The sequence below is a fragment of the Hirundo rustica genome, chromosome 4 (genome assembly GCF_015227805.2).
Source record: "Hirundo rustica isolate bHirRus1 chromosome 4, bHirRus1.pri.v3, whole genome shotgun sequence".
Classification (NCBI taxonomy): domain Eukaryota; kingdom Metazoa; phylum Chordata; class Aves; order Passeriformes; family Hirundinidae; genus Hirundo; species Hirundo rustica.
This window is the reverse complement of record NC_053453.1, coordinates 73,162,731-73,185,619: the sequence shown is the minus strand read 5'-3', so window position 1 is coordinate 73,185,619 and position 22,889 is coordinate 73,162,731. Positions and strand designations below refer to the sequence as shown.

Sequence of the window (22,889 nt, the reverse complement as noted above, 5' to 3'; positions counted from 1 at the left end):
CTTTTAAAGAATCTGCAATGCTCCCAATAGAGCATAACTTCTAATTCCTACTGCAGTGGGAATAAATCATGTTAAAAGTGGTAGTGATAAGAACTATATAATGTGGTTTGTTGTTTCAATGTGGGGTTTTTGGGGAGAGAGAGGGTTGGGGTGTTTTGGTTGCTTTATTTTCCCTTTGGTGGGGTTTAAAAAAATGGGCAATCCAGTCTGGAGCAGGACTTTGGCCAGGACAGCCAGAAAAGCAAGGATTTCTGGAGACCTCAGCCTAGGAATTCTCCTCAGATCCTACATGAGATTAACAAACATGACAGCTCCTTTGCTGTAGGACAAATCCCTCCCTCAGTTTCCTGTAGGTGATGGCCAAGAACTCATCAGGAGCCTTGCAAAGGCCAACTGCAAAATAGCCTTCATTTAATCAACTCTGAGCTAAGAACCAGCTTTCTAAAAGGTTCCACTTCTTCAAAAAAAACCCAGAAGTAAAACAAATGCCACCGCTTTGCCTCTATAAAGGTTTTGTTGCTAATGTTTGTTTTATTGAAGTCTATTAAAAACTAATGCTTTCAATAATGTCTCGCAGTAATGCCCTTCTAAAAGTTGAGGGTGCATAAAAAGGAACTCCTCACGCTTAAATACCTTCCAGCTTCTCTAATTATCTCTCTTCCTCTGCTTTATAATTTTGGAACAAGGGTTCTTGCCCTTGATCTGATCCCAGATTCTCTTTGACTTCCTTGCATCCTCTCATTTCTGCTTTTGTTTGCCTTTGCTAATAAGGAGCTGATTCTGCAACAGGGCACATGTAAGTACAGAAGTTAATTAATATTCATTGCAGGCCAAGAACAGGATTTACACCACAAACAGAAAAGAGCCTAATCCTGAGCTTTTCTGATCGTACAGAAAAGCAAACACAAAATGCTCAACCTTCCTGCAAACCGGAAAAAAAACCAAAAAAACCCCCACCATGGTTACAAAGATACTTACTTCTGCATTGACCACTCTGCAAATCTCTCATATTTCCCAGACCGTTTTTGCCTGGCAATGGTGATCAAAACACAGTAACTCTAAATAAACACTGCAAGACAACAAAGCGAGGACATTAAAAATCTTCATGACCAAAAGAGACTTTTGCATCCCATGCAGAAGAGGGAAAAAAAAGTAAAAGCCTTTAAGTTTCCCAAGAATGCCTACAATTTTGTCTTGCTACTATTAACAAAGTATTTCAATTTTGTTTGGTTTTGTTCACTGCAGAGAGTCATTACCGATGCTGAACACACTCAAACATAAAATCCCTCTCAACAAACAATTCCTAATCCAACGTTTCATCATTTTAATCATACCACCAGAATTTTTCTGGGGAAAATAACTAAAATCAGAAATCTGCTCTAACCATTTTAAACAACATTCATTACGTTGTTATTTTATGCATTCAAAACTATTTTCAGGGTTGCAATTCTGGCCATAAAATATCAATTCATGGCGACGAATGAAGAGATAAAAACCTCCAATTGGCAAACAAGTTCGAGAAAAATGTGAATAAAACGCTGTTCCTTGTAGGCTGAAAAAGGCCATTCCACATCTCTGCAGAAACTTGGGGCCAAATCACAAAACTCAAGACAAGAGGTTATAATGGAAAAGCAAAAGACACCCAACGTGTATCATGAGGCTTAGGAAAAAAAAAATGGAGAAAGAAGCGTAAGAAACTGGGGACGACCTTTTTAAGCCTAATGAAGAAAGCAACAGCTCCCTAAGTGGAAGTCGACTTTTTCCACCTGTTTGCAGGAGATGTGATGAGGTGAGAAACCCTAGAAGTGCCTCCAGTCTGCCAGGTAACCCGCTGCATTATTTACACTGCCCAAGCAGTGTCATTTGTCTTCAACCTCAAAACAATTTGTGCACCCTTATTAGAGTTTAATAATAAATCCACAGTTTTTCCCCTCTGCTTGCTAGGGTGAAATAAAGGCTGCTAAAATAAAGGATGTACGTGACAGACACGTGGGGAAAAGAAAACTTTTGATGTATCAAAATCGCACTCCAGAGGAAATATTTTCACTTCCCAGGAAGCTCGAAACACTGCTGTCAGTGTCCTGCCATGCCAAAAACACCCCCAGACATAAAGCAGATACTTCATGTTGCCAACCCAGGACATAAATGTATAAAATATATCAATTCTGCCAGCGGATTACACCAAGAACATCCTGTGCTAAACCTCCTGCAAGCTTCTAGGAATTGTTTTAAAATAAGGTGGATGAAAAACCAGGCCAAAGGAAGTAGTAAATGGCAGCTCTTAACAAGAATGTTTTTGGTAGACCAGATTTAATACCCTAAAACACTGAGAATTAATATAATGGCAGGAAAAACAAACAAACAAAAAAAAAAACTTGTGATGCCTATTTGTACACAAATTTTGTTATGAGACAAGAAGTGATAAGAAAGAGCACTAAATACACTCTTCAGAATAAGGAATGGAGAGAAGTGTTGTTGCTTTACAAGAGGGCAATATTAGCCTATTAAAGACAAGTATTTAAAACCCAAACAAACAACAACAACAAAAACACACAAACAAAAAAACCCCCCCACACACACACAAAAAAACCCCCCCTTTCTGTTGGATTTAAATCAAAAGAAAAATTTTCCTCAGAAACAAGAAATAGTCCTCAAGATGCAAAACTGACATCTGTTTTATTAAAATGTAGACGTCCTCGGGAGATTAAATAATCCTGCATGGTCTCACACATCTGAGGATCCCTAGAGCAGGATCTGAATGGAAGATTTAAGTCAGCCTGAGAACACAAATATAAGTAGCTTCCATCTTTATCACTTTCAGCTTTCTCTCTTTTGAGCATATGGAAACATCCACCATAGAGATTTTGATTTCTAGTATTAATATTAGTATTAGAGTTGCAAATTTCATTAAATAATTTACAGGATTAGCATGGTAAGACGGGCTTTATCAAAAGAGCTTTCACCCTATTGGTCTGAAAAAACCAATCCTCCCATGAAGACAAAAGTCACCATATTACTGAAGGTCTAATGCCAGCCCAAAAATGAATAACTTAAAATGTATTTACAGGAACCTAAATTTAAAATGTATTTACATTTTAACCAGTGAAAGTAACAGTCTGTTTGTCTAATGACTCTTTCAAGCTTTAAACTCTACAATGTTATTATTTTTTCCCCTCCTATCACAGGCTTAAATTTAATTAAGATTAATTTGATCTACCGGTCCTCTAGGAATTGGACAAACATAATTAATGCATCAGGCTGAAAATTCAAACTTTTATTAATGGGCTCTGTCAACTCCACGGGGACCCTCAAGTCTCTTAAAAAGTTAATCCTCATCTAAGTGTTGAGTGTTCAAACACTGGGCTTTTCAGTGAGAACAGGCAGAACTCTTTCCCCGCCCAAAGGAAAACAAAGATGTGGCAATTCCCCACAAAGAACGAACAGAATAATAGCTGGACATATATTGAAAAGGTTCTTTGTCTGGAAAGGCATAAATGCATCTCCCTGCATAGGAGATGACTGTGTTAACTGGAGCACTGCTTATTCTGTTACACTAAATATTGCCTCAGGACCTCAATGAACCGTGACACGGCAAAGCCCTGGGCCAATTTATGGAGTTCCTTCAGCAGAACGACACTCGGGGCCAGGATCTCCAAGTTCTAAATCTCTCCTTGCGGGAAACTCATGTGGATTGCGGGGTGGCTTCGAGTACAGGCGCGGAACAAAGGTGAAGGATTCAGTTTGTGCCATCTTCTGCTCCAGACCCAGGCAGCCCTGCCCTGAGAGAGGAAAAATCCCACTTGCAATGCAAAAAACTTGTCTGTAGTAGCTCTTAAGTTTTGTCATCTGCAGCATCCAGAAACGAACTCGGTCAATGTTTGCTTAGCTGTGATGCTGGGCCAGTGATTTCACAAGATCCCCCCCTTAGAGACCCTGGTGAAAGTAGGGAGGTTAACACAGTCTGTGGAACAAACAACATTGGAATAAATTCCCTCGGGAAAAACCGGGCAGGAAGATGCTGTATTTATAGAAAGGGGAGTTAAAGTCACTTGGTTCCTTTTTTTTTTTTAGCCACTCATTATTTACACAGATACTGGCAATCATAGTTATCCTAAAGGGATAAATAAAACACCACCCAAGAGTGGGATGGGCACAGAGAGAGACAGAAATCTGAGGGCAAGACAAGAGATGGGATGGCTGCAGAAGGGACCAAGAAAGAAAAGTTGTCACCACAGTGCTGGCAACACGAAACTGGGAATTTAAACACCTCCTCCTGCCGTGATTTGTAGTAGTGTGGCAAAGCTTTGTCCCCAAACTGCTACAGATTTCCATGAAACTGCCAGAAATGCTGCATGCAGCGGGCAAGACCAAACGCAGCGGGCACAGACGGGTAAGAAAAAGAAATGCCTATTACCAAACTGCAAAAATGCCTCAGTAACAGGAAAATGGGAATATTATGTTTAATGCTCCTGAGAGAAGTAAAAATGTTTTGCATACAAGGCTTACTCAGAGACATAACAATTCAGAGAATTAAAAACATGATGTATTTTTCAGCCTAATTCTTTTCTAGGTACTCGAAGTGCATTTTTCTTTGCGCTGCAGCCACTCAGTGCTGATACAACAAAGAGCCTGTCAGTCCTGTAGATCATATCTTTTAAGTTCCAGTGAGACATGATTGTGTGTTATTCAGGTTACATGTGCATTCTTCTTGACAGCATGGAGGCTGGCAGTCCTCTAGCCAGGCAGGAAAATAATTATTTCCCCATATATCAATGCTTAGCCAGTTCCTAAAACCCTAACTTCAGCTTGGCAAATTGGGGTTTTTTTCGTTGTTTTTTTCAGAAATCTGCGAATCCTTCGTGATTTGACAGCTTCCAGCACTATTTTCACCGTGAATTTCCTAGCAAAACCAGTGCTGAAAATGACATTCCTCTGTCACAAGCTAGAGGAGAACTTTTTGCCCAAGCTGAGCACATCCCAGGGCAAGCACTGGGACACGGCAGTGGATGCAGGAGCTCTCTGGTCAGCTTGTGCCCAAAAATAAAGAAAATATTTTGAAATCTAATTGTCCATACTTATTCTTCCACACATCTCACTGCATTATATTCCAGCTTAAACAAAGCAGCAGGACCAGGAAGGAGTTTGGGCAAATGCTCCCCACTGAATTCGCAAATATCTGTGGCCTTGCACAGTTATCCTCGGTCAGTGTCCTGGGGGTGGAATTCAAACATACCTGTTCTACCAAGCTGGATGGTTATTTGCATTCCAGTCAGGACTGAGATGCAAAGCATCAACAACAGATTTCTAATTATAACCATGTAAAATATCACCCCACTCCCAAGTATCAAACATCACCAAACAGAAGGGAAAAAAAAAAAAAAAGAACTGTGGTCACACATAATAGCTCTCTCCTTCACCTCCACGAAAGGCAGAAAGTTGACTACAAGATTTGTCTTCTTAAAACACTTTACACTTGCCTCCTCTTCAGGGAGATTTACAGAGGAAACAAATTACCTAGGGTTTGCAAGCTGGTAACAGAGCTGCTCTGCAAAAAAAAAAAGAAGTCTCAGCGTAAAGGTTCAAGTCACCACCCCAAATTTCTTTGTATCTCTAGCCTTCAGCAAAATCAACTTGTTTACCAAATCTGGCTTGAGAAAAGCCCCACCAAACCCACAACAAAACAAACCAAAAATAATCCATAAAATCTATAGAGGAATATTGCCCAAGGGCAAAGAAGAATTGGCAGGATTAGCTGAGAGCTAGATTCTCTCCCGCGCTTCTTGGGGCGGAACGGAGAATCCCCAGCTCGCAATATCCTGGCAAATGGGAGATCCCGAGTTTTCTGCCTCCTGAATCGGGAAGATGGACTTCTACTTATCAAAAAGTCAAGGAAACACCACCACGAGCAGGGCCCAAGAAAAGATCTGTCTGGTCTTTATCTTCTACCCCAATCACTCCATACCACAGACCAGCTGCTGACGAGAATTAGGCAACAGGAAACCAACGGCTGGGAAAAAAAAAAAAGGTACCAAAAGTACCAAAAAGCCTACAAAAGTTGACTAACAGGATTTGAGAAAGACCCTTTGAAGATTTCTTTATTTGGCAGTCGGTCCAGGCACATCCCAACCACACGTGCACACGGAGCACACCAAACCCAGGGCTTGCCACCACTCCCAGCCCCTCTTCTCTCTCACCCGAATGTACTCCAGAGCATCAGAGCTGCTGCTGCCTGCAGACAGCTCACAGATGGTGCTAAACCCTCCAGCCAGACCGAAAAGAAACCCAAATATAATTCATCCCAGCTGCAAGCTCAGGGAGGCACTCGGCCTGTGCTCTGCTCCACTGAGTGCGTGGGGGGCACCCAGCGGGGTTTGGCTCACCGTCCTACCACAGAATGAGCGGTAAAACATCACCCAAAACAAGAGAGAATATCTCACACAGGAGGAGAAAGAGAGGAGCCATCGTGTTCTTGCGTGTGGGAGACGCCAGCTTCCTAAAATATCCCTCTGGATTAGAGTCTGGCGAGAATAACAGCATAAAAATCAAAGAGGAGAGCATAATTCTCACTATATAACGTAAAAAACATATACACAGAAAAGAGTAAAAAGTTCACTTGCTTTTGTTTGTTTGTTTGTTTTTGAAGTGTAGTTAATAAGTGATTTGTAAGCTTCTATAGAAAAATATTTTAAGAATGAAAAGTTCTTTTAACGCAACAATTTGTTTTACAAGTGAAAAATAAATGTACTTGTAATAACAAAGGATTTGTCTTATGAGAATTAGCAAAGAAAACATGTAAACAATTTAAGAACAGATAGATTTGATAAACAAGCAGAATGCCTTTTACTAACAAATAAAATAATGAACAAAAAAAAGCTATTACCCAATTAAAAGTTGCCCTCAAAGTTTGTATAAAAACTGTATAAAAGACACGCAGCCATAATAAAGAGCCTTCTGAAAACTTAACACTTGTGTCACTTTGTGTGTCGTGACTGTCTCTACAACGACACACAACGGTTCCTTACATTTCATCCCCATGAAGATCTCCTCCTCTCCTCTGAGCCCACATGCAGCTCCTGGTATATTCTTAGGAAGGGAGTGATGAAAAGAGATGTCTGAGCTGCCCTGGACAAAGTCCAGCCTCCAGAGCACCAGCTCTGAAGGTCAGCTCTTACCTGTGTGGAGTTCCAGAAGCAAACAATGCCCAGGCAGGGCACGGGATGCCAGCTGCTTTACGGGTAAGAGACAGTGATTTCCAGGAGCCCAAAGCCAGCAGCAGCTCCTGAAGTGCCCCTTTCCCACAGCCAGGGCACTGATGGAGACCAAGAGCTTGGACCAGACCGTCCATCAGCACGTAGGAAGCTCCAGGTGAGCAACTTGAGCTCCTCACTCAACACAGAGTGAGGAGGAAATCACAGGGAGGCAGAGACAGAGATTCCTTTTCCTCAGCGCACCAGAGATGATGTTTTAATGGAGTTCACAGACCCAACACATCTGCAGAGAAGGGCTAGAAAGCTACAAGAAGTGTGCACACCTATCTCAAGTCCCCAGTGGGATGTACAGTCATCGCAGCAACTTTCAAGGTCCGGGACAAACCAGATTTCTGATGCTCCACACTACTGCAGCTGTGGGAGCAACATGGACAAAGACCACTATTGCCACATTGCTATTTTAAATACTGGGAAAAAAAAAAAAAAAACCACTCAAAAAGTAAGTAAAAATATTTCACTCAGCATCACAAACCCGATATTTTTCTCAAGGAGGTCAAGAGAAAACCTTGTGCACAACAGACACTCAGAAGCAAGGACACAATGAGATGTGAGGGGGAAAAAAAGTCATCAAGGAGAACAAGACCCCACGAGCTTAAAACTGGACATTCAGAACACCTTCATCATAAGAAAACACATCCTTCAGAAATGTTATTTAGCAAAAGAGTTGTAAAACTGTAATGCCTAGTGCAATACCTCAAAGGCTGATGGGGCAAGAGCCTTCTTTAAAACTGGGTCATTAGTTCACACAGGAAACGTGACTTTACTCGGAAGAGATCTTTCATTCTCTAATTAGCATTAGTACTTTAGTAAGAGAACACTGCAGTTTTAGTCTGAGGCAGTCTCACCAGTGTGCTAGAGAAATCAGTTTTGTTAACTGAAGCAGAATTCTCTTGCACAAACACTAAGCTGCAGACAAACTGTAACAATGGGAATGGCTTTCCTTAATGAGCATTTCTGCAAATGTCCATTTCCATGTCTTCTAGAAATTTTTCATTCTTTTATTCAACTGATTCCTCATTTCCTTTTATTCAATGTTCAAACCCGATGTGAAGAGTTCCTATTAATAATTCAGAAGCATCCTCGTTTTACTGATGGATGAAATTGGATACTATTCCTTTAAATATGATTGCAATACTGAAGTGTAACACCAGTAAAAAGCTGGCAAAGTTTGTCTTGCTTTGGGATAAATGGAAAAAAATTATATCTAGTTACCATCAAAGAAAACTGATGTTCCTGTAAATTATGACTCATTGAATATTTTGTTGCGCTTTTAATTTTTTTTCAAGGAATCTTAGCAGCACTTTTTTCTTCAGGAAGTTTAAGGGTTGCAAAACTTCCTTTTCCTCACAATATTATAATCTGTCAAGGAAAGGCCTCCAAGCTGTCGCATGGGAGGCTGAGAGAACTGTAAGCTTGCTTTAAAAATGCTGGTCTTTAGGCAAAGAGCAACAACTCTCAGTTTGTTTCAGAGGGATAAATTCAGAGGCAGGGTGGGAGTCACAAATCCATTAGTAAAATCTGGTCTGTCCAAACCATTCCCATCACCTTGACAGTCACCTCTGTCAGCTGCAGACTGCTGAATTCCTGCTGCAAACTGAACTCTATTTAAGAAAAAAGAAAAAAAAAAAAAAATCGAGATTCATTCATAACTACACTGTTTCAATTCTATTTATGAGTTTCAGAATGCATCAATTTCAGTGTTCTAGAGGTTGCAGAAATGTTAACCAGTGACACAACAACATGACAGATCAGAACCAAGACACATCTACAACTTGCTGATAGAAGGGGAGAGCTGAAAAAAAGACAAAAAAGGGAACAAAATTGAAAAACCACACTTTGTCAGGTCAGTTTTACAGTTTCTGAAGTGCCAGTTGTTCATTTTAGCACACCACTAAGTCTCAAATGGTGAAGGCGCTGTCAGTCAAAGACTCCTATCACAAGCAAGCTCTGGGCTTGTGTTTGGGCATGGGAGGGGGAGAAGAGGTAGGGGAAAACAATCTCTGCACTGGGAATACACTTAGATATAATGAAGTGAGAAAGAAAAAAGAAGAAATTACAATATGCAGGATTATAATTCACACAGCCTTGTGAAACAAGCAGCATCAATGATGTGCTGAGGGCCAGCTATAGCTCAGCGACTCCTTTTGTCTTTCTGCACTTTTTGGCTCGAAGCCCTTTCAGATGAGGAAGGTGACAATGTGCCAGCAGTGCTCCCCGTGTGTCCTGAAGGCTCCAGGTCCTTTAGATATGTGGAAGGTCATGGCCTTCACTCCCCAGGTCTGTATTTTCCAGAATCACTTTGCATCCCTTCGGCGCGCGCGTGGACTCCCAGGAGCTGCTACAGAACCTCGGCTTGGAGTCAAACTTTGCACCTGCCCTCTCAAAAGTCTAATTTTCTCATTCCCCCTCCCCAAAAGGAGGATCTTCCCAACTTTGGTTCCTCTTCAAGAAAAATTCATTGTGCTCCACAGTATAATCTTCACTAAAGCACTGTATGCCCCCATTAAACTTTGATCTTAGAGCACAGCATTTTCTTGAATCACCAAAAAAAGCGCCACAACCTGCTTTCAGCAACCTGCAAAGCTCCCAAAGCCTCTTTGGGAGCCTCTCACCCCTTACTGTCCAAGCTCTCCTCACCACAGTCACCTCCTCCTTTCCTCGTGGGAACAACATTTAAATTCGGCTGCTGGTGCCTCGTGTTTCATCCCCGGCAGATGAACCAGCATATCCATTTCCAGCACTAATAAGTTTCAATGAGTACTGACAGCTTCCAGTCATGCAGAAACATAGGCAGACTCAGATGTCATTCTCGAAATGGTAACTGATTTTTTTTTTTTTTTTTTTTGAGAGGGAGTATCACAGTCAAATTGCCAAACTAGACCTCTGCTTTTAAATGGCTCACTAAAACCCAGGGCAAATCGACTGGCCTGGATAGCACAAGGATTGTTAGACAAAAAAAACACCCAACACCATATTTAATGGTAATTTAATTTAATGTGCTGGCTAACGTGGGGGAATCCTCATGAAAACGAAGGAATTTTTGTTTCAAAGAAAAGTACTTATCTTTGCGAGAAAAGACAACTTGTTATTAATTCAAGATAAAAATCACAGTACTGGAGGTGAGCCAGTTTATTGTTTTCACAAGACTTGGCAGACTGAGCCAAGATAAAAGAAGAATCCCAGGGCTTTGCAAAAGAGGGATAAAAGCTACAAGCTCTGATTTCCTGAGTGGCAGCAGTGATATTCCCCACTCCAGACCTCTGTTTGGTACCCCCGCCACAGGCTCACCAGGTATCACCACTGGGGATTGAATTATCAGGGGTTTTTGGGGGAGTAGTTTTGGCTTTCACTGTCTAGTACCTGGCAATGAGGTCTGCAGTCAGCACAAAAGATCTGGGGACTGTAAAAATATATATGGAAACGAGTCCTCCATCCATAGCCTGGATGCTGTGAAAAACACAGGGGTCGTAAGGAAGAAAACTGGAGATGTTGATTTCATTCCCCATTTAGCTGTTAGCTTTCACAGGGGTAAGTCTAGCTAAAGAATTGAGTGAAAACAAACCCAAGAGTGGAGCATCAAAGAGCCTCACGGCCAGGAGCCCTGGGATAGTTCTCAACAGTCAGATCCTGAAGATTTTAGTGGAGATGAAGTTGAGCCCCCCCTCAACACCACCCTGCTCATTTCCCAGCCAACAGCCCCCACTTCCCCATCTCCACTTCCCTCAGCACTGCTGATCCAGCCACCTCTACAATTCCAGTACTCAGCGGTGTGACAGCTCCTTCAGCAGCCTTGCAAGTGACAGGAAATTGTGACAGATTTCAATAGAGAAGAGCAAGGGAAAGTTTACAGTGAGCTTGCTTAGCTTTGTTTGAGGCAATACCAAGTAATAAAACCAAGGACGGGCTGTCAGATTCGACTAATTAATAATAATAAGTCCCAAATAGCCAACCTTGCACTCAAGAAATCTCAGCTATATGTAAAATTAACAGCCCCGAAAGGAAGATGTAAGTCCTCGGGTTTACTTCACTGAGATGTTATCCGTCATTAAACACCCACATCAGTTCTCATCCAAAACCTGAAAACAGTGTAAAATCAGCATCAGTCTAGATCAAACAGTGCACTGCAGCACTTTCTGCCTCTCCTCACTGTAGCATTTTGAGATTCCTTTGTAGAACTACCCCAGTGACATACCAGTGAGATAATGTAATTCCTGCGGACTGCAGAAGAACATTAAGGAACATAAAGAGAGACAAAAGAGACCATTAAGTTGGTTTAGAGCCTCTCTCTCTATCCTTTTCTTTAAAAAGTCCTCTCATCTCAGATAAACAGAGGATTTTTCTTAGTTTATTTGCTTTTATGTCTGGAGTTAGACATTGCCCAGCAGAGTTTTCATGAAAACATAATGCCTGTTTAAAATAGTGCACACTTCAAATAAAAGATGCGTCTCACAGTAAGATGAGGGCAGAAAGAAAAAACAAGAATGGTGATAAATTCTTTTAAATTCTTCCCAAATGATCTAACGTTTCCTTTAACAAAACAAGCACAAAAATTATCTTGGGGTTTACTTTGTGTTTTTTTTGTGTGGGTTGTTGGGTTTTTTTGAGATTTTTGAGCCTCAACCTCAAAAATCATTAAACAGGCAGACAATTTGTTACTATAAATATCAGTGGAAAAAGCTACTCAGAGATCAAGGTTCTGATGCTGCAGAAACCCTCTCACCCACAGCTGAACAACTCATGAACATCACTACCAATCTTTATCCCCGGGCTGAAAAATGTAAAGGTAAATTTTAGGCAAATGCTGTTTCATTTTCCTGCTTTTTTCTTTCTGTTAGAGCAACAGCTGAGTGCATTTCTGGGAGCTCCAGGGGGAATGTGTGTCCAGAGTAGAGATTGCACACTTGGATCAAGAATACTAATCACAAATGGTTCCTAATCAGTGAGTGCAGTGTCACCATCCAAATGCCTATTAAAAAAAAAAAATAATAATAATAATTCTGCTCAACAGAAATGACCCCAAGCTCCAGATATGCATCATTTTTAAGGTCAGTTGGTCCCTGAAGGCACACGTCTATTACAGGGCAAGAACAGGGGAATAACTGGAAGTCTCTGTTATTTTATGTCATCGTGGCAAGAACACTGCCTCAGAACATTTCCTCATTACTGGAAGCAAGAGTCTTGTGCACAGGGAGAGCATAAAGAGCAAGGTCATCTGTAAAATCACCACGTACTTTTCTTTACACCCTGAAGAAGTCACTGCACTGAAGCTCTACGAGGAAGGTTTAAAAACCAAGGAGGACTTACATCGCTTGAGACACAGAAACCCAATTTTTGGGCTCAGTTGACTAAATTGCCTGTAGTGACATCTGTAAATCTTGTTTGATAGAAGCCGTGAGGAAGACATGACAATATATAAAAAAAAAAGTTACTGCTGGCATTACTGGAAATACCAGACTCTGTACCACACTAGTTCCATGCTCCAGGACGCAGGAAGACCACAAATCTCCCAAAAATCAAAGCGAACCTACACAAGAACCTCCCCAACGCTCCCATGGATTCCCCACACAGGGTAACATGGCCTTTAACTCTTAAAAACTGCTGTGCAAACACGTGCCTCCGTCTGCCACGTGAGCAAAAACACGATTACACAGACAGTGGTTCAGAGAGTGACGTGAGTTTACACAATTTATCCAGTGAAACGTGAAGGATAGAATTAGAGACTCCAGGATCACCTGCTTTTAGCCTATGAAGCTCTTGGGGAAAAGGTACCTAGAATTGCATCTGCTACGTGCCTATGTATATATATATATATATATATATATATAATTTTTTATATAAATACACGCAAACAGCATCAAGACGGTTGCACCACGTTCTGGCATTCCCATGATTTACACACAAAGAACCACTAAAAATTCACTAATTTACTCAGTGAAAAATGCCAGTGTTTGCCAGGGGCAGGTAGTTCAAATTACTGCGTCGATCTTCCTCTGAGGGGAAAGCCAAGGAAACTTGATTAATATTTTTCTACCAGAAACAGAAGGGCGGAAATTCTCCTCCTTTGTACGCTCTGGAGGTCAAACTAGATGATGTAATGATCTCCTGTGGTTTTAAACAGGTTTTAAAGATTATCTGACTTAAAAATAGACATAATGTTTAAATAATAGCATTCTCCTGAAATTGAGTGCCTGGTACAACAAGCCTCCAGTCACTGGCTAAGAACTGGAGGGACGACGACCACACAAAGATTTGTAATAGACCAAAGGGAAAATCCTGGGTAGATATTCCAAAATGGAACGCTACTGACTCTCTGCACCTGAAAAGCAAAAGTGCTATTTGCTATCCTCCGTACAGCCCGCTTTAGTTAGGTGCAGATTTCCAAAAAAGCATGGAAATGCAGTGCAGAACCATTCCCAGGTTTGGGACACGCCGCAGCAGCAAGGACCTCCACCCCCAGCCAAGAGGCACAAAAGCCACCGTGTCCCATGCAGCTGGAGCCTGGCTCTGGCTCCACGGAATTGTTCCTTGCCAGCTCCACCCCTGTTTAACTCGCCACAAGCACAAGAACCCAACTCAGCTCAGCAAACCTCACCAACTCGCAAAAACCGCCTGGAAGTCCACCGGGTATCGCTTAATTCCGCGAGCCGCTGGGAGCGCGGACAATGGGGATCGGATTGCTTTGCTCGTGTGTTTTGACAACAGCGATTCCATTCCATTTATTATGGTAATTCATAAAGCACCAGCGAACGCGGTGCAGAATCCCTTAACGAAAAGAACGACTGCCTGGTAGTGCAGGATCTCGCTGGAGCACACCATTAATTCCTTGACACTTCGGGAACAAGACTTTGTGCAAATGGAGGATTACAGCAAGGTCTCAAAGCGCACACTTCCTTGCACTTAAAATGTGCAAGGAGCAGACCTTATTAAATCAGCATTCCACATGATGCCTTAAAATGATAGCCCCCGAGGCAGATTTTTTTTCGTACTTCAAAAGATGGTTATCATGCTACTCTTATGTTACAGTCTGGGATAACAGGAAAATAAATTCCTACCTAATTGTTCTACCACTGTATACAGGGAGCATAAAATAGTTGCTCTTTCCCACAGCTCTCAAAAATCCCCAGACTTTTATTCATAGTGAGGTGTCACCAGTCCCACACAAAGAGAGAACAGCTCTAATACAATGCTATGGTTTGTCCTCCACTTGGCTACTGAAAATATTTTGAGCGGTAACCTTTTCTGAACCTACCATTCAGCATTTGGGTTGTCTCCATATGTGCCTCAGGGCTATATTGCCTGCCTCTGTGTGTTTAAAGTGCTTCTATTTCTATGCAATTTTGTGGTTGTACATTTTATGGTAGTTTTTAAAGTAAGATTTGCCTAAAACTGAACAAAAAAAGGGAAAAAAAAGGGCTGGGGACTTTTCTTCTTGATGTTTAATAATGTTCAAAGCTGTCTGAGAATTTGCTTACCTGTAATCATAAAGGACTGAGCAAGTTCCCTGCTTTGCATCCTCTCTGTTTTCAAAGTCCTTGCAGTACAGCCACTGTGAAACCACGACACCCATGATCCAGATTTGTGTGATCTCTCTAATGCTTTAACTAACTCAGGGCTTCACAAGAAGAACTGCTCCAGAAGCTGTTAGGAAACATCCCTTACAGCTGAAACCAGCATTTTACTACATATTAAAGCATTAGAGACAGATTACTTGCTACAGGTAGTTTGACAGCCCAACTTAATAAATTAGAACCCCCTAAAACCCACCACAGTTATCTGGCAACGTTCAAACCAAGGTCTCGTAACAAACAATTAAGAATGCTGAAAGAACTCGCAGAAGATGTTGCATTCTTCCAAACTTTTCCATCTTATCTCAAATGCTTACAGTAAAAAGAACAGAGATGTTTTCTTCCCATCAGTTTTTATCAACCCTCTCCAACATTCAAGCAGCACAATATTCTTCTTTTAATGCGACTGAGTAACCCCCTCTGAACCCCAGGAGATGTTTGCAAAATAATTGTTCCCCCTCACTGCTCCTTTGTTATTACTTTATTTTTTCCACACTCTTATTACTTCAGGCAGAAATAACTTAAGAGATATTATCATCAGTTTACCAAAACAGAATTCCCCTGAATTCATTTTCTTTTAAGTTAGACCTTTGCACATCGTACAATTAAATTGCACATTGTACAATTAAATTGTACATTAGAGCTAAATCTAACGATTTTCAACCTGGCTGAAACTGATTGGCTCACTAAGTTCACAGTTTAATTCTTCCTCCTCTCTCATTTTACTAACTAGAAGAGAAATGAGTCTACCTTCAAGCCTATTGGAATCAATCTTCTTTTCTCTTTCTCACAATTTATAAGCCAGAGGCTTAAAAAGTGTTCATATCCGCTTTTAACAAGCTGGTTATGTGAGATAAGCACAAGAACATTAATAAAAATAGCTCAGCTTTAAGTCATGAACGTTTTACAAAAGTAGACCTTAAAAAAAAAATAAATAGTGAAGGCTAATTGTGATTTATACCATGTTACTTTTCCTATACTACCAATTATCAATCATCTCTAAAAGATCCCTTCTGTTATATGCCAGAGTCATAAACGCAAATTCTGCCAGCTCATTCCTAACCAGGGAGACACCGCACAGCACAGACAAACCCCAGTCAGCCCTGGGACCTCTAAACACTAAAATACTGCAGAAGAGGGTTTATTCTTTTCCAGTTATGGACTTTCACTTTTTTATTATCATCATTTAATTTATCTTTTTTTTAAGTCCTTCAAAAAGATTTCACAGCTGTCCCACACGTTGTATTTCAGTATGATCTACACCAACACTTTGCCACCATCCGCAAAAACTGTATTTAGGCAACAGCAATACAACCGCTGGCACTGAAACTTTTATTACTTCCATTACAACAAAGCAGCTGGTGGTAATAATAACACTACTTAGCATTTATATGCTGCTTTATAGCTTCAAAAGCCTGTATAAATATTTGTTAATTAAAGCCTCACAAAACTCCTGAGAGTCAGATACGTTTTTTGTTTATAAATTGGAAAACTGAGGCAGAGACAAAACAGCTGTTTCCAAAAAAAAAAAAAAATTGAGATTTTTAGATTATTTTTAAAAAAGGGACTGGAGATGTCTGGACAGTAACTTTCAAAGTTATAAAAGGACAGCTTAAAATACTCAAAGAACCCAATGGGACATAGACTCTCATGCTCTAAGCATCCACCTCCTCCTCAAAAAAAAAAATCAGTGCTGTCCCTGGGAAGACACAGCTGCCAGCTGCCCTAAGCCACTTGCATGTCAATGTCAGCTTTCATATAAAAAGTGAGAAAAACTGTAAATTTTAAGTAAAAAAGAACTTATTCCACCAGGTATCGAAGGCACTTCTGAGAATATCTTACATTCATATTCAGTAGGACTATTTATTGAAGAGACTTTTGTGATGTGTATTGGACACCTCACTCACATTGGGAAAACAAATGCCTACACACACTCCAACACCTCCCAGCAAGGTCTCGAGCTCTAGAGCTGCATGATGAGAGCTTAAAATTATTGCCTTGACAAAGTACACTGCGTTATAGGGCAGACATGGCTTAACCCACAAAGACTTGACCATCCATTTAATTTCACATGCAGCGTTTCCCACTGAGAACAGCGGATCTGAAATGCTTCAGAGAAGACATTGGAATAAAGGACACGAAAGGAGAAAGAGAACTGGGGGGAGAGTATGCAAAAGCTTTACTGCAGGAAGTGCCATGAAGCTGACCACGGAGCACTACGTGCAATTGTGTGATGTAAAACAAAAAAGGGGAGGGAAAATAGGGGTTAAATAAAGAAACAGAAGAGGAAAAAAAATAATATATATATATATATATATATAAACAGGAGACTGAAGTTGTATCAAGACTCAACAGTAGGATGGACCAGAATATGGAAGATGGTGGAGAAGCATGGCTGAGGCAAGCGGAGAAGGAAGGAGAACCTGAAGAGTTCACCCAGGGGCCAGGCTGAGCAGGGAGAGGCGAGACCGAAGCTGAGGGTGAGGCTCTCAGGGCAGCAGCACTTTGGCAGCCACAGAAGGGACATTGTGACTGCTCCTTGGCAGAGGCAGGACATTTGTCACCCAGGGGTGACTTACCTAAGAGACACGAAGGAACAAAGTCCAGATTCCTCACGCTCTCCTGCCCTCTCCTTGTGAGCCAGCACCAAGAGGCTAATTACCAGTTAGCCCAGATTTATTAGCCTTAACGAAGTTTGCTGCTAAAACAGGAACAGATCCCATCCTCGACCTCCCGGCCCACTGCCCTGGACAAGGCTTTATCCCTGAACACAGGAAGAGAAGGAAACAGAAAGATGAAACATTACACTAAGGGTGGCGAGAGCGCAGGAAGAATTGCAAAGCGATAAATAATGCTGGAAGTGGAGCAGGGAATAAATAATTCCACTTTGGGAAAAGCGAGTCTGAGACAAGACTGAAGGGAAAGAAGAAAACACATGCGTTTAATACGCAGCCCACCACCCAATTCTGAATGTGAAACACAGATGTATATTTTTATCTCCGGCTGAAGGCAGAACAATGCACTCACTGCCTTCCCAAGACACGTTGTGCAAAGCTGAAAATTGCTTCAGAGGCACGAGTATAAATGGTTGACTTTTCCACTTGCCATTTTTTAAACAGCACAGAAGATCATCAAGGTAAATTTTGTTGCCACACAATATCACAAACCCCTCACGATGTAACCCAATTTCCTTGGATTATCCTCGCCAGATCATTGAGTTCTCTGTGTCTCTGAGTGCACAAGACAACGTACAAAGACAAACGTCCCCCTCTTTGTCCAAAGGTCTCACATTCACAGGCTCTGAGTAATAGAACAGCTCATTCAAAGATATTTTTATGATGTACACTGGGATTCTCACAGGCATTAAATGAATCCCTGCATTAACCAGACACTGACCCAAGAAACACCAAGTGTCTTTCTACTCCCTTACGGAGTAGGAAACAAAAAATAAGCTCTCTTCAGGCTAATTACTTCAAATTATATTTTACAATGGAACCAAACAGATATTTGTCTCAGGAAATAGAGAAGGCTATACCTCAGACACACCGTGGAAACAAATAAAAAGGTCAGTGGCCTCGGAAGGAGGAAGAGTACATTAGAAGGAAGAGCAAAGTCCTCAGTTTTCATGAAAGGAGCATTCAGAGGGATGAATTAAGCCCTCTCAACCACCCCAGAACGAAAGAACGCGCTCATTAACCAAAGTCCACACTTCAGGTGGAAGACAATGCACTAGGACCTTTACCGGAACAAACCTCAGCAACATCAAAGTCTGCCTAAAGTCACAACACTGACAAAATTGGGATAATCTTGTATCTCATCAGCAAGTACAGAGGAGCAAGTGAACTTCTGTGAGCTCACGTATTTCTCATGGTTTTTGGAACGAGTTTGATGGGGCCGTTCTGGGGATGGGGGTGTTAAAAACCATTTCCTAATGGGTGTGGGTTTATCTAAAGGACAACAAGCAGGGGCTGCTAACACCTCACTTTCAGCTCCTCTTTGCACCTAAGACAATTTTCGGAGGGGGAGAAGAAGGGAGTACTGATGGGAGAAGCAGCAATCCTAGTGCCTGACTTTCTCCCTGGTCAAATCTTTAAAAAATGCTTTTACATTCCGGAGCAGAAATCAAAGTAATACGTACAAATCCGCCAGGAGTCACTTCTTTATCTTCCAGTTATGAACATTCCTGAGCTACAGAAAATAAGAGAAACTCTTGTAGTACATTTAGTCTGAAGCATCCAGCAGCTACAGCAAACTCCAGCCCCAAGAACCAGCTCTGGCAGTTTCACAATTAACTCAGCAGAATAAAGTTCCTCTGCACTCATGGAAAGCTTGAAAGGAATCAGGTGTTCCTTTACCTGCAGGGGTAATCTATAAAATCCATGAACTGTAACATTTTGGATTACTGAAAGACAGCTCCTCACTCTAATGCAAAACCAATGCATTCTTGAAAAGAAAAAGAATTTAAAAAAAAAATCAATTAAAAAAAAAAACCACAAAAAAACCAAAACAAACAAACAAAACCAAAAAAACCAAAAAAAACCAAACAACCATGCTTTCTGTATGAAACTTTTATACATTACTGGACATTCATAACATCTACATTCATCCAACAGATACCGTTCTTAAAATTATTAGCTTTTATTAACTATTCTGTTGAAATACTCAAAGTTCTCAGAGTACTCCAGGAGAATGGTTAAATAATTTTTGTGTTTATACTGTTTCTTTTTTCTATTCTTTTTTTCCTCTTCAGCTTTACAGAGAACCTAACGATTTCCATGGCTGGTCAAAGTGACAACATGAGTGAAGCTTTAAGAACAAAAGCAAGTGGAATCCCCTGTCAGCACACCATAGTAATGAAGACGCCTGTCATGCATCAGAAAATACACAACAGAAAAATCCCACAGAAGCGGGTAACTTCATGGAAAATACTAACTCTGCACCTCTGAGGACAGAGACATCTGCTCACTTTGTCTGTTCAGGATGCACAAGGTTGCTGAAGTCTATTCATCAAAAGACAAAGGTAATAAATGCAAAGAAAGTAATTTGTAATTTGCTATTTCCGTGTCGGATCTTAACCCTGTGGAGATTCACAGCATGCCTAACTTTAATTACTGAGACAGCGGCATGGAGAGGGAAGGGAAGAAAGGACTGGAAGCCTTCAGCTAGTAGCAATTCAAGGCCCTGAGTTGCCTGATATTTAAAAATGTTACTAAAACTGACGTTACAATCAAAGGCACATGTTAGTTACCGCAGGCTCACGGCCACAGCTCAGAATGAGACAGATCTTAAAAAGCTAATGCTAACAACATTTCCATTTGTGATTCATTTTTTTATCCCCCAATGTCAATGACACAAAATCAGGAGGGGAGGAAAAAAAAAAAAAAAAAAGAAAAGAAAGATGTGGAGGTTGCTTCTTCCCACATCATCATGGTCTTTCCAAGAAGGCCGTGACTCTGCGAGTGTCAACAGCTGTAAAGACACCTTGTCTTAACATTCCCTTCCAGTGACTGCAGAGCATTGTTTTATAAACAGTTGTGCAAATGTTTTCTACACACACCCAAAGCAGTGTCACTGCCTTAGGTGAAACTTTCAATGACTTTATACCTAAATTCCTCCACGGCCATGACAGGGAGAGACGCCCGTGGCTGCTCAGGACTGCACTAACAGTTGAAGTTCATGGCAAAACAAAGTTCAGGTGACAGCCATCATCTGACTTGGAATTCAGGGTAGAAAACTGAAATTCCGAGCTATCAGAGCTAAATCGAAAGCTGTACAAAATAGAATGTCATTGTTCTGGATGAATAAATTGGCAGATGAATCAGAGTCCAGTTCTGGAGTTAAGATAAAATGGCACCAGTTACAACCCCTCCCCAAAAGCTGGAATTCTAGTTCCTTCTGGTTTGAATAATTGAAAAACTAGAGAACTAGCGCTGAAAACAAGAAATGGGCCTCTTACATGCCAAATTTTCACCCTGAAATATATACTTTGAATGGAGATACAAGGATCAGGCCATGCATGCTGCACTGTAAGCAATGCAGCTCCAAGGTGTAAAATGTCTTTTCTTTCTGGCTTCCAGCCCCACAGCAGAGAGAGGAGTCTGGAGAGGTCACAGACCAAAGGGCTTCTTTTTTCTGTCTGCCACAGCCAAAAGCTGTCTTTGAAGAAATCTTGTGCATTGATCAGTCATTTCATTGATTTCTCTTTCCAATACGTTTTTGCTTTATGTGACTCCAGAGAAAGGCTAGAAAGCACAAATCTTTTAACAGCATCAGACATATGTAAAAGAACCTTAATCCAGGTGGTGCACAGGAGAAGAGATGCAGGAATTGGAACCAGGAAGAGAAGAGCGACAAGTGGTAGACACCAAAACCAAAGTTGGCAAGAGCTTTATTAGCACAATCTTTGTCGTGTGGAGTTCAAGTCTTCTCTTATTTCCCCACAGTAACTGAAGAGTTCTTATATATTTAATCTATTTTGACCCTTGGGGCTTCAATTATTTGACTTCAGATGTTAGATTTTAATAAGCTGTCACCCACAGGGGAAAAAATGCAGTAGTTAAAAGCGACTGATTCACCATTTACAGCTGGACTATGGACAGAGAAAAATCAACCATATTTCAAGAATTTAGTTGTCACCAAGTGGAAAACTCCAGCACTTTTTTCCATCTGTGCATTTCACAGCAGAAGAAAATAACTTCAGATTAATCTTGCCCTCTCTGTTACTGCTGTATGTAACTAGCACCTAATCATTACTGGGTGTTGCTGCTCGTGGGGCGTCACCTCCCTCCAGATAAATCTAATGGGACGCTTTGTCTGCTTTCAGAATTACAGAATCACTCAGGAACACGCACTCGGAGCCACGAGGAGGCATAACTTGACACCCCAGCCTTCCACGAGTGTGTGACAGCACGAGCCAGCTGGACAACCCAAGCCCAAAGCCACTTCCATGCCCAGTAAAAGCCAGCAGCAGCCACAGCCTGCTCCCGTGGAGCCCTGAGCACAGGATCTGCTTACCTGAGTGCTAATAACGCTACACTCCCCGTGAACTGTGAATCAGAGGGGATCTGGGGCGTCTCCCTTACGCCTTGGAAACTCCATCAGCTCTTTGCTGAGAGGAAACCACCAGCTCACTGCAAGCCTGGCCCAGGAGAGGTTCCTGCTCCTCAGAGGGAACCTCAGCGTTTCCATGGGTATTCCAGGGAAAGGAGACCGGCCACACAGTGCTGATTAAGCATTTCCAGTTGCTAACAACAAAAATGGTCATTTTTATGTTCTCCCACGTAAGCAACTTTTGTAGCTGACATATAGGCGTTGCACAATCGCAAACGAGAAGAAAGCCAGTCAATAGGAAGGGAGGAGGACCACGTTTTTGATGATGAAGGAGAGGGGTAATTAAAATATGATCTATGTTGCAAAGGCACGCGAGATCCATCGTTTGGTTAATATTTCAGCAGGCACAATGCAGAGGAGCAATACTTTTACCTTCAGTACCTCAAGTAAACAGAGCAGACTCCACCAAAGGTCACACTACTCTGGAGGGTACAAGATTCACCAGCCAAGGCAAAGCACAATTTCTGAGTGGGAGGATTGGTTCTCAAACAACATCCTTAAGAAAAACCTGTTCCACCCTTTCTTCTGTTGCCTGCTACTCGCTGGCTTGAAACTGCTTCAGTGCAACGTCTGGCTTTTCGTGGATACAAAGCAAGCCCCACTGAGGTCACGGGGCGGGGGGGGGGGGGCAGGAGCAGCTTAAATTATTCCTCAAAATGCCACCAACCTGCGCAAGGTGTGCCCTCTCACACTGGCAATGCGTAAGGGAGTGCGTGTCATGGCGATGAGAGGGGCAGAAGGAGCCAAGACGCCAGGGAAAGTTACCGGAGAGAAAGAAAGGGCTGAATGAACAGCGGGGGAGATGAAAGGCAGCAGGGGAGAGCACCAAACAAACGCGGGCATTCAACAGGATTATCCCACCCCAAAGCCGCTCTTTGCCCGCTACCAGCAACAGAGACGGCGAAAGCCAGCTGAACCGCCGGGGGGGCGGAAAAAAACCCACCCC

At 41.7% G+C, this 22,889-nt stretch overlaps 1 protein-coding gene across 5 annotated transcripts in view; it reads right to left on the bottom strand.

Moving 5' to 3' along the window:
- Nucleotides 1-22,889, bottom strand: part of EPS8 (epidermal growth factor receptor pathway substrate 8) — a 125,916-nt gene that overhangs the window by 100,937 nt on the left and 2,090 nt on the right. The window lies entirely within an intron of this gene.